General features: G+C 39.3%; 1 long non-coding RNA gene across 1 annotated transcript; it reads right to left on the reverse strand.

The window, feature by feature from the left end:
• Positions 1-12,623: 12,623 nt before the first annotated feature.
• On the reverse strand, positions 12,624-16,435 carry LOC143112188 (uncharacterized). Its single transcript, XR_012984689.1, has 4 exons — positions 16,222-16,435; positions 15,200-15,233; positions 13,736-13,801; positions 12,624-13,188 (listed from the first exon to the last, which is right to left on the reverse strand). It is a non-coding gene; the product is annotated as an uncharacterized LOC143112188 (long non-coding RNA).
• Between the last annotated feature and the right edge of the window lie 528 nt (positions 16,436-16,963).

A 16,963-nucleotide genomic window follows, 5' to 3' on the forward strand; every position in this document is an offset into this window, starting at 1 on the left:
GACTTAGTACATGGACTTATGATCCCATCAGGAGGACACTCAAAAAATGTGGTGACCTTTGACCTCTAGGTGGCGCTGCAATCAGCAAAAAATGCATTTTGGCCTGTAGCTGTTGATGTGTTTGGAATTAAAACGTACTAGTGGTGTCTGGTAATACTGTTGGAGGTCCTTAGGCTGACCCAGGCCAACTTGTGATGTCATCATAATTTATTTGGCCATTCGTCTGGTTCGACATTTTGGATTTAATCAAAAACACTAAAAAGTTTTCACAGGTAGCACATTTCCTCTGATCTTCACTAAAATTGGCACAGGGCATCTTTAGACCATGCATAACAACTGTTTTTGTAGCCATATGTAAAACCGTTCATCTGTAACTGCCAATCAAAATCAGTGGCAAAGCCGCCAAACAGGCAGTGAGGTCATATCTTAGCAACCGTTTCAGTTATCAAAACCAAACTTTCTACATGGACTAACAAACTAATTAGGAGAAGGCTCAATAAATTTGGTGATCTTTGACCTATAGGGGGCAAAGCCAACCTTCATACGTGGACTACCAAACTAATTAGGAGGCTCAATAAATTAGGTGATCTTTGACCTGCAATTGGCAAAAATGCATTTTGTTTTGTAACTATTGATGTGTTTGGAATTACAACTTACAACTTAATACTCTTGGAGTTCCTAAGGCCAACACATACCAACTTGTGACCTCAACATAACTGATCTTACAACCACCTTGGATTTTGTTCAAAATGTGAAAACAGCAACCCTTTCATGTATTAAAACCAAAGGCTGAAAGCTCAAGAAATTTGGTGACCTTTGACCTATATATGGCACTGCAATTAACAAAACTGCATTTGGCTTGTAAGTCTTCATGTGTATTTCACCCTTACTGGCTATTGAAAAAGGTCCTGTCGCTGACATGTGCAAATGTTTTGATGTCATGCAATTTAGTTTGATAACAGTTTATGTATAAGGATGTAAAACTTGAAATATTTAAGTTCATTCATTTAAAAATTCACTGAGTAATCTTTTTTTGAGTAAAGAAAGATAAGGCAAACAAATTGTACTTTATTAATCACAATTTCATTATAGCATAGCTAGTGATATGTAATTAAATTGTACATAGATTTTACAATCTTACAATCTAACATTAAGGTTAATTAATCCTTGAGTGTGGTTAGTCTGTTAACTTTCAGGCTATTTATGGACTAAAAGTCATTACTGCAGTCATTGATAATCTGCTACAACTCTGTGGTAGACAAAACCATCTTTAAACATGTGTCATTTTTGTCATGTGATTCACATCATCACATCTTTTCTATGCTTAGTTAATATATAAACATCTTAACATATTTTCTGAATTATTCTGGTTTGTTATCAAAACATTATAAACAATAAGTGTTCCAGTTGAAGTGGTAGAAATTGCATGATGTTATGCAAACAAATACCTTTAAAACTATCCTCCTTGATAGTATGATAGTATGACATTTATTTAGAATTATTGTATCAAATTTAATGTACGGAATAGAAAGTTCCACATAAAACAATGATAGAACAAAAAGGCAAAGATGTCCAAGATGGTAAAAAATAAAAAGTCATTACAGCCCCAATTACTTCTATTTCTTCTGTATTACTAAATGGTCCTATAATAATCTACAGCACAAAGACAATCTTCTTAACTGGGCTTGTCATCCCTTAGTCAGTAGATTGGCACATCTACAGCTCATTGCTCTTTGTAATGCTGGCCTGTAATGCTGTTGTAGATTGCCAAGATCAGCTGCATGAGCCTCAGCAGGTCCCAAGGCTGGTGAGGGTCCATGAACCTCAACAAGCACTCTGACAAGTACAAGTCCGTCTGCACCACCACAACCACCAAGCGAAAAGGAGGATGAGTCTCAGCGGGCTCTCTGTCTGCTACAGGTAGTTTGATAGGCTGTGTGGCTTGTGAATGTCCATGAGCCTCGGCAGTCTTCACCATTGGTGTGTCTTATGGAGCAGACGTATAGACCAGTCCTGTGCATACCTGTGGCAGTGGCCACACCACAGCTCTGAAGCATCTCAGCAGGTGTATTCTTTGAAACTGGGCAAACATTATCTGTAAGGTAATTTTAGAGCAGATGTAAATTTACAATATAAGTATACATTCTTTTGTTCTACAGATGTAAGAAAGCAAAATGTTTATTCATTAACAGTGTATAAAATGTACATCCTACTAAAATATGCACAAACATTTAGATTGCATCTTTTGGAACAAGAAAAGCACGGATAATCACCTAACCTGATAAGATCTTGATAGGGTGCGTTGCTGTTGGATGTCCATGATCCTCAGCAGATCCTGTGATTGGTGCAGGTCCCTCGCAAGGCTGCATTCCTGGAGGATGTCCTTGATCTGCAGCAGGCCCTCTGTCTGGTGCAGGTCACTCAGAAGGCTGCATGGCTGGCAGATGTCCGTCATCCGCAGCAAGCTCTGTGATTGGTGCATTGGGAAGAATACGTTGCTGGCGGATGTCTGTGATCCGCAGCAGGACTGGTGCATCTCGCTCAGAAGGCTGTGGGTCTGGCAGATGTCCGTGATCCAAAGCAAGCCCTGTGACTGGTGCAGGTCACTCGGAAGGCTGCGTTGCTGGCGGATGTCCGTGATCCGCAGCAGGACTGGTGCAGGTCACTCGGAAGGCTGCATGGCTGGCAGATGTGACTGGTGCAGTTCATTGGGAAGGCTACGTTGCTGGCAGATGTATGTGATCCTCAACAGGCCCTGTGTCTGGTGCAGGTCACTCAGAAGGCTGCGTTGCTGGCGGATGTATGTGATCCTCAACAGGCCCTGTGTCTGGTGCAGGTCACTCAGAAGGCTGCGTTGCTGGCGGATGTATGTGATCCTCAACAGGCCCTGTGTCTGGTGCAGGTCACTCAGAAGGCTGCGTTGCTGGCGGATGTATGTGATCCTCAACAGGCCCTGTGTTTGGTGCAGGTCACTCAGAAGGCTGCGTTGCTGGGCCTTGGCCAACATTTTCTGTATTGTCATTTGAGAGCAGATTGCAGATTTGAGCACAGACATTTACAATAAAAGTCTACATGCTATTGTTACACAGGTGAAATAAAGCAACATGTATTTTTCTTAAAGTTTATATCCTGTCAAAAGTGCATGAATCAGAATTAGGATGCCTGTCTTTGAAAAAATGTACAGCTAAATATAATGGGTACTCACATAATGTCAATATGTCAGAAGATCTCATGACAGCATTTCCGACTCCAAACCTCTGTAGTGGTTGGTTCAGTTTTGTCTTACAAAGTGCACTCCATATTCAGTCCATTGTTTTGTGGTGATTAATTGTACAGATCCAGCAGTGAAATTTAGCAATATGTTAGTGAACAGATTCCATATATCCCATTATGAAATGAAATTCATAGAGCATCAGTAACTCTTCTGATATAATATCAATAACTCTTCCTTCTTTTTCCTTCTTTGTAATTATCCATGCCAAAACATTCTTCACAATAATTGACAACAAAACAAAACATAATAATATATAAATAAAATAAAATAAAAATAGTTCATTCAATGTATCAACAAGTAAAGAAACATGTTACACACCATGTAAATTACAGTCCTTGGTGTGATAACAAAATGCTTTTAGTACAGTTGAAGCTAAAACAAATCAGTCCCACACAAAAGAACAGTCTAATACAAAATCAGGCCCAAATGAAAAACAAACAACACATCACACAGGTAGAAAAACATAAAACTTAAACAATTAAGTATGTCTTATTTTAAGTAGTTGTATATGACTAATGGCTGAAAATTGTCCTGGGTTGATTTAAGCAGCCAACTGAATTGTCCTCACCCAATCTAAAACTTAGAAATAAAAACAAACTTTCTTCTCAGAATTCTTCATGTCAAAACATAGCATTTTAAGAACAAAATAAAAAAATAAAATGTATGTAATTTTTACATAAACAAAATAAAAAAATAATTATCTAAAGTCTGCCACATTTGTAAATTAAATGATCAACTGATGCATAGTTGAACTACTTTAACAATGCAATGTAGAATTGTGTAATACTACATTGTGTAATCATGTGTATTAGACCCTGTTTACAGAACTGCATACCAAGTGGACAGTGCTAAATATGTAAATATCTTCTAACATGCATTTTCATCACTCAAACAAAAATGGTAAGGTGTTCAGTTCAATTGGTATGAAAGATATACAGTACACATTGCTAAGATGCACCTGTCAGTCTCGGTAGACATAGAAATCACTGCTTAGAACAGCCGTGTAGTCCCACACAGTAATAATGGCTGGTGTTGCAGTCTTTTTTTATTAATCCAAATAGTATTCTTCTGAATGTGTCCTTGAATTTGACTCATTTACACATCACCTGTCTCCAGCAAGCGTGTTTACTCACATGCTTGTCTCAGCAGACTGCATTGTTGTCCATGGCTTTCATGTCCTTCAAATGCCCTGGTGCTGGTGGCACCTCCACCAAACAGAATGTCCTTGGAGATCCTGCCCTTTTCCAATAAATAGTGGTGTTGCAGCGAGATGTAGGCTGGGCCTCTGACCTGTGTTATCTTAAAGGCAACAGAACTGATTCCACAGTAAATGACAGAGTTTGTCTGTAATCAGCACTATTTAAGTGATCTTGTACATATGGTATCATGACTTTACTGTGCCAAAGCATATATCACAATAAGGGTGAAGCAGAACACTTTTTGTGTCACACTACTGTATGTGTTGAAAACTGTAAGTTAGCTGTCCACTTGGTATAATTCCATAATTCATGAATATGTTGAACAAAAAAGTTCCCTGTATAGGGGCCATTTTCCAAAAGAAGTTGCACTTTTAAGATTTGTTTTCTTTGTTTGTTTTCAGCATTCTTACACAATCTCGAAACAATTCATTCATACACAATTTATTCTTTCACTTCAATGAAGATTTATGGTATTGTTTTCCTTCAACTCAGTGTTGCAATAATAATACCAGTCTTCAACTGACTAATATGTGTGTAAAATAATATGGCTGATTTTATTTTACTGGACTAAAATTCAACAGCTGTGTTTATTGTCTTTGACTGTTATCGTCTTAACTGTAATTCACTGATAATGTTAATTTTTACAATAACGGTAAAGATATAAACATTCAATATGCTATGTCTGTCCATTCATTATAAGTTTAATTTGGATTCTTGTTAGCATTTAAAGCATTACACATAACTTGGTATAATGGTGGTGTAATACAACCAAAATGAAATAATTCGACCAACATTAACAAGAAATAGCCTAAAATGCTTGAGACAATTAAGGAACGATCCACTGACTTAAAACAAAAATCACCTACTGTAGATAATAAATCAACTGTATTGTTTTCTGATATTTACACATTCATCTGTATATATTTACCGTTATTTGCAACTTCTTTTGGAAAATGGCCCCTATACCCCTCCCATGCCCTGCAAGGAGCCGTCCAGTGTATGCTCTCTCCTTGCCACCACCCACCCACCCATCCTAACCCCACTTAGCGGACGGAATATGGAGTAAACTCATAATGACATCTTAACCAGAATATAAATACTTACCTATTCAAAGACAAATATCATTAGTCACAGATAACATTATTACAACAGTGAGATCAGTATGGCTTCATGAAAACTGTAGTATGTCTGCACAACTTCAACAACAACATGTTCTGTGCCTTTAATGTAGACATGATCTATTAATGTACCTTTTTCAGTTGTAGCTGCTTGTACGTGCTGATTGTATCCATGCCGTTCCAGTAACTTGAGAATTGTAGAAGATACGAATATGTCCTCATTGAAGTCTCCCATGATGATTTTCCTCCCTGGATGCTTCTCAAGTTCAAAGATGACCTGTAATAACTGCTCTCGAAACACGTCAATCTTATATGAGCTGGGCCTGTACAATACAGCAGCAGTCAAATTTGCATGAGGTATTTCAAAATACAGACATTCCAAATTGCATCTTTCTGGAATTGACACCTGCACATCAATGTTTTCTGAACAATACAGACCAACTCCACCTCTTTGTTGTTGTTTCAGCGCTGCAAAGGCTGGCTCGGAGTCATCGTAACAGTTTCCCCTTGGATTGTGTTTGAAGATGTATCCTGGAAGTTGTGGCTCTTCTTCAGTGTCTACATTGAGCCACGTCTCTGTTAAGCAAATACAGTCAGCATTCATGAGGGCTTTATGGGATTGAACATCCTGAATGTGAGCATTCAAACTCTGCACATTGTGAAGTGCTACTGTGCACACAGGGTTCATGTTGGATGAAACGGACATTCCAAAGTTAAACTTAGGCAAGCTTTCCATAGCCGAATCTACTTTGTTATCACAAAATATGGCAGATTCTTTGAAGTCCTCAATTATCAGCCCACTGAGAGTTCTCACGCGACTCAACGCAACGTATGCTTGCCCTGGAGCAAAGATCTTCTTGAGTGATACAACAGCCCTTTCCATAGTAAGCCCTTGACATTTGTGTACAGTTACTGACCAGGCCAGGCTAATCGGCAGTTGCCTTCGTACTCCACCATTATTTGCCACTTGTTCCTCTTGTACTTCCACTATTGTTGTACGCTCAGAAACCCTTTTTGCTTTTGACCTCTGGATCTTTCCTACATTAGGGTCTTCAAACTCCACATGGATAGCTGCAGGCATGTCATCGTCTTGTTGACTTTGAATGATTTCCACAACTGTGCCACATGCTCCGTTGACAAGGCCATCAGACACATCTATGTTTTTCTTCAACATGACCCTTGCTCCAACACCCAATGAAACACATTTAGGCAAGCAAGAGTTGAAAACTTTTGTGTGAAAGCCAACTTTCCGTTCCATTCTTCCAGTTTTGGGATTTCGGACAAAGTCTTGAGCACGTATGCTGATTGCGTCTGGGCATATCTCTTGCAGTCTCTTCACGTTATATTCATCAACCTCCGCATTTGTAGCATACACATGAATGTCTGTAGATTCCTCACCAGTTTCACGCTGCCTCAATGTGAGAACATCACGGTCGGTGAGAGGTTCGTTCTTTTTACGGACTCTGAGACGATTAAGCATTTCCGCAAATGCTGCATTTTCTTGTCTAACAACTTTAGTCAGTTCTGCAACTTCAAAGGTGTTGTCCCACAGGTTGGCTCCTTTGTTTTCAGCAAAAAGAGGGGTGCCTTTCACGGGCTTGAGTTGAAAAAAATCACCCACACAAATCAGGGAAACTTTTGCAAACAAGGAATAATCACCAGTCTGCTTGATTTGACGCAGTCTACCATGAATGTAGGCCAAAAGACGGTGGTCGACCATGGACACTTCATCAATGATCAGAATTTGCAAGCTGCCCATTTTGGTTCGCAAAGAATTGACTTTCTCATCACCTAGTGGTTGATACGGCAGTTTGACATTTGCACCAATGGAGAAAGTATTGTGAATTGTTGCAGCGCCAATGTTATATGCAGCCACTCCTGTAGGTGCTGTTAGAAGCACAGTGAGATCCTCAGGATTTTCAGCAATCTGTGACAACAGCCGGGTAGATTCATAATGTATCGCTTTGATTAAATGGCTTTTCCCCGTTCCTGCTCCACCAGTGATGAATAATCGCAACGGTTCAGGATTTTGTCCAAACAGTTTCTGCAAACACCACTTACGAACAGCATAGAATATGGCAGACTGTTCTTCATTTAATGACCGTAATAAATGCAATGCATCCTCTCTGGGCATTGACACATGATTTGTTTCCAAAGTGCATGTAGTCAGTGGGTTTGCTGTCAGGTCAGGAATGAGTTTGTCATCATCATCACCTTCATCATCTACAACTTTGTCTTTCATCAGATCTAAACAGCGAAGACGCTCCCTTTCTGTTTCAGGACATATCTGAGCCCAGGCATCTTCTAAATCAATTTTGTCTTCCAGCAACTGTTTAGCTCTGTCAATCTCATCACTTTCTTTTTCAAATAAAGCTTTGTTGGTATCCACAATCGACTGCACTCTTTGGACATCAATGCCACATTTCACTGCACCATTTTTATAGAAATGCTCATATGTATCAAACTGGGGCGGTTTCAGGTGACAGTCTTCATAGTAAGGCAAAAACAGTTGCAACAATGAATGGTAGTACTTTTCAGGGTTTTTTGTGGGAGAAAATCTGGGATACCTCACGACAGCAGGTTCAGTTCGGGTCCTTCGTTTCACAAAGCCACAGTTGTTGTTGAGCTGTATTATGTTATGTGAATCTCTTTCAGTCGGAACCTGTGACTTTGATAGAACTCTGTATTCAGAACAAAAACTGGCCAGGCATAAATCCTCAAATTGTGCATTCTGGGGTCTGCTCTTATACCTCTCAATCACATTGGTCATCCAAATGCTGCTTTCGTCATTACAGTCTTGGAATTGGGCTTTAGTTTGGAGGACGTGCAATGGTAAACTCATCCTAACAGGATTATCACCAACGGGAATGAACTGTACGTCACGGGAGCATTCTTTCAAGTGCATGTGTGTTAATCGATACACTGCCTCTTGGGCAGAAACTTCTCTGTTGTGTAGGTATACACTTCCAAGCTGTTTGAATGCTGCTTTTGCATCAAGGTTGCCATTCATTGACTCATCTTGGGCACGTTGTAAGAGCAAACCCATTTCTTGTTCTGCTTTTGTAATGTACGACAGTATGTAAACCACAACAGAAAAGGCATCTGTGACATACTGGATATCCATATTGCCTTGCCAAGCACGGAGTAAGTCTTTGTTGTACTGGTTCACCCAAATGTCTCCAGGATTTCGTTTCAGGACAATGCTTTTCTTTTTGGAACATATATTGTACGCCTTTTCAAACAAACCTTGATCTATCCCAAGAGACTCAAAAAATGCATCAGTTGTGTCAAAATTCATGTCAGGCATGGTCAACGCAGTTTTCACATTCTTCATGATGGCACTAGCACCTGTATTGTCATCAGCATTGCCATTCAAATCCTCACAGTTCCCACCTCTTGTGATAAAAGTACGGCTTGATGGTGGCCGTGGGAAATTAAACCTGCACACTGTGTTTTTCTTGCGGCAAGTTTTAGAGTGTCTTGTGCTGTGCCTCTGTACGCTGCTCACAACCTCGTTAAGCTCTGCATCAGTTTCTGGTGGAATCTCACAGGTGATGTACGTATCTATGAAATGTGCCACTTCATCATCACTCTCTCTATCAATCTTGGGAGCATTTTCAATCCAAAAAAGACAGTGGACATGAGGAGAACCACGCTGTTGAAATTCAACACGATAAAAGTAGTCCTTTATTTTCCCTATGGGTTCTGCTGGCGACATGATTACATCACGGAGAAAGCAATGCCATCGGTGATCAAACATTCTTGCTGCTGTGACAGGGTTTCGACGTATGAGTCCACATTTGTCAGACCAGTCAAGATCGTCAACAGACGTTTGTTTACCTTCTATTCTTAGAATAGAGCTCAGCATTTCAGGCCATCTCAAATCTGCAGAGCTAAAAGATGCAAAGAATGTGGGTATGGAGAGTTGTCTTATCATGGCAAATAAATCTTTCTGAACTGACATCCAGTATGGAGGTGTGCCACGAATACCTCGTAAGAACTTGTATCCTTCGTCATTGCGCAATATTTTACTCAATGAGTCTGAGTTCAACAAAATGTCTGGTGATGCGTCTTTCAGAGAGGAGTTGCCGCCACCTTTGCGTAATGCCACTGATACACCAGATACAACTTGATGCACCTCTGATATGTATTGTGCGTAAAAAATGAAGTCAGTGTTCTGTGCAAAACGCCCATCTGCATTCAGAATGCGTGTATTCAGGTAACGTGACAGAGTTATTTTGGACTCTCTTTCATCATGGAATGTAGGTCCACCAGATGGATACAAAACAGGGAAACATTTTGCCTCGTTGGTTTTATCGGACAGCAACCTCACTGGACTGTTACCTTCACCTGGTGCCACATTAAGTATATCCTGAAAATTCTGATCAATGATCTCTGAACCCAGATCGACAGGTTGTAATGATGTATCTGACAAAAGCCCATTCTGGTCTTTGATATAAGTCACATCTTCCTCTGCTTGCTCTTCGGGAACATTTTCATCATCACTGTTATCAGGTGTTTCCTGTTTGGTACTTTCCTCATGTTGGTCAGTGCCATTCAGAGAATTTACCCATTCGTCATTCATAGTCACATCACCGTACCATTTATTGTTTGCCATCAAATACCTCAGTGCATTTCTGACACGATCGGTGTGGACATACATGTACTCGTAATGACCTTTATATGTCAACTTGCGTTTCAGTTTCACTCTTATCATCTTGTCATCACATTCATTTCTTGGGAGTATATTTGTCACATTTGAGTTATTAACAGGAACAGAGACACAAGGACCATGACAAGCTCTCTGGCGGCCTCGAGGCAAACACAACAGCTTCATGAAGGGAATGTGACGTGCAATGAGATGTTGTTCCAAAGAGTTAAGACATTTAAGTTCTGATGGAATATCATCCAAATGCATGTTGTTGGTAACACTCTCTTCGGGAAGTTTTCCTCCAAGTATTTTACGATGACATGTATGGCAGATCCATAATTTGCTTGGTGGACTATCAGACAAATTACATTTCTGCTCACATTCAACATCACACACATGTAAATATTGCAATGTTATGCATCTATTAGCCAATGCAGCCACTTCTGCTCCTTTGCATTCATAGCGATGTCTTTTACACTCAACTACCTGCTTACTGAAAAGTAAACGGTGACATACTGAGCATACATATTCAGGACCACGGCTGACCTCCTGACGAAAATGATCAATAGCCAAATCAATGTCTCCCTGTTTCTTCTGCCATGTTGAATAATTCTCACGAACTTTTATGATTTTATTTACACGGAAGTTTTCATTTTCTTGATACCTCGTCTTATTATGCTCTTTAATTTTGTTCTGGAATCCAATGTTTTTCTTGTATTTTGTATGACTGTAGTCACGAACAAGATTTTGGAATGTCTTGTTTGTCTTATATTTGGCTTTGGAGAAATCACGCACATACCTTTGAAAGGTCTTGTTTGTCTTATATTTGACACTAGAATACTTTCGTACCATTGCTTGAAAGGAAGCGATTTTCCTATATCTCATTTTAGAGTAGTCACACTTTAATTTCTTATATTCAGAGTCAGAAATATATTTATTTCGAGAATACGCAAGCTTTCTCTCTCTGTAATCACTGTCATCGTATCGACGGCGCTCCTTCTTTGCTTTCACATTTTCTGATTCATTGTTCAACTTTCTTTTTCGTGTTGACCTCAACTTGTCATCAATCTTTACAGGCTGGCATGTTCCTGTGCAACGTCTTGTATCTTTGTGTTGAACACATGTTACAACTTCATAATGACTGCCCGTGTGATTTAAATAAATGCAATTCTCTCTACATGTCTGTGAGTCTGTAGGCCTGTGCATATTCCATCTTCCATCATTGAAAGTAAAGATAGTTGTTTGCAACAAGTCAGCAGCAGCAAAAATGTCAATTTCTTTTGCCCATGAACCACAGTAAAAGATCCTTGATTTAGTGACATAATCCTGCACAGATGTGTATTCATCCCTCAGATATGTTTCAAATTTGGTTCCGTTTCTCTGAAGGTGTTGCACGACAGCCCGTCTTATTTTCAAATGCTTGTCTTCATTGTGGCAAATGCTAAAGGCTAGGCTACGGTAAAAGCAATTCCCATCAGGTTTTATACTTTTTATCTTACAGGGACATCCCATGTCATCAATATCAGTTGTTGCCATTAGGCCTACATCAACATTTCCATTTTGAAGCTCTAAACATGTGCACAGTGCATCCTGGTCCTGACAAGTTAAAGGTTTAAAAGCATGTTTGGGAACTCTTACATCACTTATAATGACATCAGTTGCCTGTAAATTACACTTTAAAGGTTGAAAAGACTGTTCGTCCGTTCCTGCATCAATAAGAATGACATCGTCTGTTGCAATTTCGTTTCGCTTAACACCCTTACTGGGAGCTCGTCTCAAAACGTCACTGTAGAGTGGTCTACTGTTTACATTAGAACCATTTGTGTCTGGTATGGTCTGTGAACATTCTGTGCCACTTGTGAAATTAGCTGCAACTGTAGACGACCCACTTACAACTCGTTCACACACTTTAGGCTTCACCACATCGCTGTATAGTGGACGGCAACTTGCAGAGCTCGTTGAACAGCTGGATGAATCGTCCATCTGGGCATTGGCATCAGTTATTACTGTGACTCCAGTTACCTCAAACCTTGGTGTACTTACGCCAAAAGATCTTGCAAAGTCGTAAACAAATGTGACCAGGGAGTGTATAGAGCTGAAGTATGCAACACAACTTGTCCTCTCACCTTTCTGGTTGACGTATCTGTTAGCGTGTGAATCAACAAACGCAAACCTTGCTCCTGCATTCACTACAGTACATGTGTTAGCACAAATGGTTAACAAACAAGCATCATTGCTAAACAGCGCTCGCTGCAGTGCTACATCAAAAGGCATGGCAACATCACGTAAAGCATTGTCATAGTCATCAACCTGAATAAATCCAGTGTAAGAATCAGCAAAGTTTATTGAGAAATCACAATTCCACACTTCATATCGTCTAGGCAATTCAGACACAGCAATGTAACCCCTTCCTTGGTCTCTTATTTTACCCTGTGCACTCATTGACCTGTAAAGAACAGTTCCCTTAATCAAAACATCATCAAGATCTCCAGTTTCCCAGCTCCACACGTTCTTCATCTTGGACTTCAAAACAGCAGTCAAGCTGATGGCACCACACTGCTTGTTGCGCACATTTCCAAACCGTAAATGACCTTGATGAAAAGACCCCATCAGCACAGATCTCTCTGGGAAGTCAACAGATTCATTCAAAGAACAACAATCAGTAGCATTATTTTCTTTCACATTACTTGACAATGACTTTACAACAGAGTCATGGCACATATTCAGAGAGTTGGTAGAGTTTGTTTGAGAGTTGGTAGAGTTTGCTTGTATTGCGTCCGAAGACTGTAACTGGCATTGTAACTGGCATTGTAACTGGCATTGTAACTGGCAGTCCGAAGACTGTATAGCGTCCGAAGACTGTGTGTGGGCTTTTTTACGAGGACGCCCAACCTCGTCACAGGAGACCAAGTCAACCTGCGCCACCGGGGACCTCTTGCTCGGCACCTGTAACACAGAAAACCCATCATAAAGTTACCAAGTCTAACATACCATACTTCTTTAATAATTCCATCATTAAAGCAACTAATATACACATACTTTCAGAACAGTAATGTAAATATATTTAGATCATAAATATTCTCAAACTTCTCAAAAGGAAATATGGCGAGTTTTCACATAGGTCTCCGTTTCTCAAGGTCACTGAGTACTGTTGGTATGAAACAAAATCAACAGTTTTTCCTAGCTCGAGTTGCTACAACCAGCAGCTACCGGTAAAAACAAACTTTCATTTTTTGTACCGACAATACTTGGTAACCTTCAGAAACGTAGATCTATGTAAGAACTCGCTGGATTTCTCCTTTAAATTAGACATGCAGCACATCTTCATTAAAATCAAATACATTCAACATGTGAGCAGCATATTTCAAGCAAACATAAAAACTACTGTAAATAAGAATTTGGAGAAACATCAAATGTGTCCAACATTACATGTTTCCTATTAAACACACAATCATAATACATCAGGACATATAGTAAAGCTCAACAGCCTGACCTCAGTGGACCTCAATTCAGCCTCTCTCTTCTTGGCCGCCCTGGACCGCTTGCTTGGACGCGGCATCTGCAAAACACACAGAAAACAGAAATCTCATACAGTTAGCACTAATACTTTCATCAGTTCTGATAAACAGGCAATAACAATGTACATATTTACATCATAAAGACTCTTTAACTTCTGAACTTAAGACAGGGCTCTACATTTAAAAAACAAAAAAAATCCAGGAGCACTTATGCGCCCAAGTTAAAAGATTTAAGAGCACAGAAAAAAATCTGGTTGCACAGTCGGTTCTGTACTTAACTTACACATAATGTAACATTGCACTGCAGCTAACAGTTAAACATGCCAGTACACCAATTGGGAAGGATAAAAATGACTGACATACCTGCCTACTTTATTTTCAATCCGTTCTATTTTTCTGCATTTTGTTAATGTAAAATATAATGCATTGGTGTAGCCCATTTGCATTTAGCATGTATATCAAGTATCTTGCCAAATTTAATTTATTTATTTGTGAATCCATCCGTAGCAAATCCAAATATGCCTATGTTGACCTATCTGACTGCATACTGCCCACTACTACTACTAAAACCAGGACTAACGCCAATTTTCTCTTCCACAAAAACCAACATAGTCTTATCAAGGATATTTATATATTTTTTGAAATATTTGCCTTGATGGGGGCAGTAGGCAAATGTTACTTTCGTTTTGCACTTCCTGCTAGGGTAGGCCACACTGCATTTATCAAAAGGGGTGATATGTAGCTTTATAGCTATTATTAATCTGCTAAACAAATTGACATCTGGAGGATTGTTATATACCACTAGGCCTACACACAAGTACCATGAAATAGAACCTATTGCACACATTTACAGCTACACCCTAGTTAGGCATACACATTCTTGACCTAAAGTACAAAGCATACGAGACAGGAATAAAACTAATCCAAGCTCAGGATGAGCAACTACGTGAGCATCTCTGTCCGAAGCCCAGCAACCCACTTCAACCTGCATCCCGGTATACAAATCAGACTATTAACCAAATGTTAGGATTAACTTACAATACAACAGTAATGTTTCTCTCTACAACTCTTACATCCTCCTTCCTTGCTTTCATATGCATGCCACACCACATTCATCCATAACCCAAATAATACCACACATCACCACTGAAAACTACTGCAGGAGTCCCTGCAGTGATTCTCATGACTTTCTACTCTGAGGCCAAAGAAATTACTCTGAATCAGCGCATATCAGCGTAATATACTAGTTTTTCTGTCCAGAACTGTAAGGCATTTCAATGCCATACACAAGGCCGAGCACAGCTGTAATTATTCCAGATAAACATATGGCATATTTCTTACTAGCACTACGGTTTTACATTTTGCAGGCAATGCAGCATAAAAGTTTCAAAATTTCCCTAGAAGTTGTACATAAAAGCCCTGAAACATTTAACACTTACCTTCAATTAACTTGCTCAAAAAGGAATCCAAAATCTGGAAAACATTTAACATATACAGTTTATGAAAGATACAAACTTAGCATTTAAAATTACATAGATATGTACTTTGAGCTTACAAACGAGTGATTTTGCTTGTAATTGTAAAAGAGTATTTTAGCCATAACCTACGTATTCATAGCTATGATTTTAGCAGCCTCGGTCACATTCCACCCAAACAAGACCAATTTAACCTAGGCTAACTTCACATCCTCTGTTTAAGATCAATTAAATTACTTCATTTGTTAAGAATTGTACATAGTTACCTGCCTTTACACACGGTGTACATGAAACGGAACCATACATTTGCTTAATGCTTAATCAACTCGTACGGGTTTGCTATGTTCTCCCTTCAGCTATACCTGCTAGAAGTCTGTCTCTGATTTAGCAGAGAATGTCTAAACGGGCTCTGCTAACATTAAGGTTAACTTGCATTCCAAACGGCTTTCAAGATCAGACATGACTCCAAAACTCAACCAAGGTTATAGTAACGTTACCGAAAAACGTTTTCCAACACAGTTATTCAAAATGAGTTCAGTTAACGTTAACGTTACCACAAAGTTAATTGCTCACAATCAAACGTGCCTAACAACGTTAGCCTGCATCATGGCGTGAAGCATCATGCCAGCATGATGTAAACTTAATTCGACGATACAACGTATTTCATGAGATAACGGCCAGTTCTCAACACATTGCCTGCTTCCATCGGATAATATGTTTTATGTAACGTTAGGCTATTAAAATTACTAATTCATTTTTACACAATCGCTACCTTTCCTGTCTGCCTAACTTTAACGTTAGTCGTTCATAGTGTGACACTAAAACGTTAGCTGCTAACACATTTAGCTAACAAAGGTGGCTCTCCAGATGCACCTCAGCTAGACATATTTTCATATTTGTGTGTGCCTATTCTGTTATAAGTAGCTCAAAACCAAATATACAGACATATCAATTCATTTTCTGGAGACGTTAACATTGCGTCTTACCTCGACAGTTGTAGTCAGCTAAAAGAAAGATGGTAGATGTCACAGACGAGTTATTGGATGATACTCGTCACAATAAAAGTCCCTACTTCATTTGCCATTCTCGATATCAAAATATTTCCACACAGAACACAAAATACATTTGATGGAAAGGTTAGAGATTACAGGTGATAGGTTAAAAAACAAATATCACCATGAAACTTAACTACCATGAAACTTATTTACTTAAAAAACATCATTGTTGTATTGGAAGTTTTCTGAAATCTCATATCCAGACTCAGCAAATCAGGCAATATCTGCATAAAATGTGGTAGGCCTAATTTGCATGATTAAAAAAAAGAAATGTGAATAAAGGATAAAGTCAGACAAAAATATTTGTATTTTATTGACATTACATAGGCTTCAACATTTGGTAACAGTCACACCATTATTGCACCCAACATATATCTGAAAACATATCTGATGTATGCACCCAACATATATCTGAAAACACACCTGATTGAAGCTTATGTTGTTTCACACATGGGGGTATTATATATAACTGGAGAGAGTGATTAAGTCCCGCCCTCCATACAAATGAATGGCGGAGACTAGGCTAATAAATCTGGCCAATTCGTAGTCAACGCCATATTGAACACTGGGGCTCGGATCCAGCCTCAAGGGCTCTAGCACCACCAACAGGCCAAATTTGGATGTGTGTTCACCACATGTGTGTGTTGTCTGTGTTGATGTGTGTTGACCTCTG

This window comes from Alosa pseudoharengus, unplaced genomic scaffold (genome assembly GCF_046254945.1).
Source record: "Alosa pseudoharengus isolate Yale_2024_CS ecotype anadromous, Long Island Sound unplaced genomic scaffold, YU_APseudo_1.1 YU_APseudo_1.1_scf_8, whole genome shotgun sequence".
Taxonomy (NCBI): Eukaryota; Metazoa; Chordata; class Actinopteri; order Clupeiformes; family Clupeidae; genus Alosa; species Alosa pseudoharengus.